Source organism: Gadus chalcogrammus, chromosome 23 (genome assembly GCF_026213295.1).
Source record: "Gadus chalcogrammus isolate NIFS_2021 chromosome 23, NIFS_Gcha_1.0, whole genome shotgun sequence".
Taxonomy (NCBI): domain Eukaryota; kingdom Metazoa; phylum Chordata; class Actinopteri; order Gadiformes; family Gadidae; genus Gadus; species Gadus chalcogrammus.
In genome coordinates, this window is record NC_079434.1 from 11,014,092 (window position 1) to 11,015,794 (window position 1,703).

At 53.8% G+C, this 1,703-nt stretch overlaps 1 protein-coding gene across 6 annotated transcripts in view; it reads left to right on the forward strand.

Moving 5' to 3' along the window:
- arhgef4 (Rho guanine nucleotide exchange factor (GEF) 4) overlaps positions 1–1,703 on the forward strand; it is a 77,108-nt gene that overhangs the window by 49,794 nt on the left and 25,611 nt on the right. The window lies entirely within an intron of this gene.

Sequence of the window (1,703 nt, forward strand, 5' to 3'; positions counted from 1 at the left end):
ACACCCACACACACACACACACACACACACACATACAAACACACACCCACACACACACACACACACACACACACACACACACACACACACACACACACACACGCTTTCTATTTGAATGCAGCCTTTGCAGATCCATCTTGCTGTTTGCCGTTGCAGTTGGTGAGAATACGGCAGTAATTCGGAACGCATATTTCCGGAGTAGCATTCTTCTCCTGTGCAAACATGTGTTAAGTATTGAGTATACAAGTCCACTGTCTGCAGACGAGTCAGTGTTGTGTCGTTGCTTGTGTGTGTGTATCTGTGTGTTCTCCGGTGTGTTACACCTGACATTTAGCTTTGACTTGGTGTAGCGAGAGAGAGAGACATGCTAGATGTGTGAATTGAGGCGGGCCTGCTGTCTCCCTGTAATAGGACCCCCTCCTCTCCCCCAAAACGATGAGCCATCATTGTTACATCCCTTGTTGCCTGTAGCAGAGACCTGGGTCTCTTCATCACCACCACTCTCACACACACAGGTGCATTTGCATAATCTGCACGGCAGTCAAAGCAAGCCTTTGAATGTGGCGTACACACACAGCACCCGGGACAACGCCGATGTGTGTGTGTGTGTGTGTGTGTGTCTGCACACACACACACATCGAGAGTTCCTCGTGCGTCGGTGTGGGTCGGCAGGGCGGGCGTGTGTGTGTTGTGTATGTTGTGTGTGTGTGGTATGAAATGCGTGGCGTGGAGGGGAGGGAGGGAGGGAGACTCTCCGTGGATGGTGGAGGAAGTTTGCCCGGAGACAGACGAGTTGCAGTGTGTGACGGATGGAACCCGTTGACTCTCTCCGGGGGCTAGCGTGGGGAGAGCCTGTAAGGGTCTGGCCGTCCTTCTCCCTAATGACCCCCTCTCTCTGTGATCTCATGGCCAGACGGTGTCACTGAGCAGGTCACCGGCTGCCTGTTTGCGTATGCATGTTTACTGTTGGAGTGGCCATGTTTTGTTTGGTTTGTTGTGCGTGCGTCCGTGATCTGGATCATCGTGACGGTGTTTAAGTCACCCGCCGTACGCCCGCCTCCACCCTGGCTTTAGTAATACTCTGCCACTGTAATCTTCGGTGACAGGAGGGACTGTCAGCGTTATATTAGCTCCCAGCGCTCTGCCGCGTGAGTGGTGATTAGTGGCAAGGCCAGGCAGAGAGAGAGAGAGAGAGAGAGAGAGAGAGAGAGAGAGAGAGAGAGAGAGAGAGAGAGAGAGAGAGAGAGAGAGAGAGAGAGAGAGAGAGAGAGAGAGAGAGAGAGAGAGAGAGAGAGAGAGAGAGAGAGAGAGAGAGAGAGAGAGAGAGAGAGAGAGAGAGAGAGAGAGAGAGAGAGAGAGGTAGAAGGGGGGATAGCCAGGGCCAGAGGGACAGGAGGAGAAAGAGAGAGGGGGGTTTGTCAGGGTTTACCCATAGCCGGGCACCCTTCCTGTGTTGACACATCCAAGTCAGATATATGGAGGCTTCAGCAATTACATGGAATAACTCAGGGTTACGCGTGTGTGTGTATGTGTGTGTGTGTGTTTATGGGAGTGAGGGAATATTCCAGGGAACTATGGGGAGCTGATAAGGGTGCAGAGAGGGAGGAGAGCCGTGTTTGTCTCGCAGGCCACTGAGTAATCCGGTGGGATGGAGCTGTGGTTCAGGGAGGGGGGGGGGGGGGGGGGGGGGGGGGGGGGGGGGG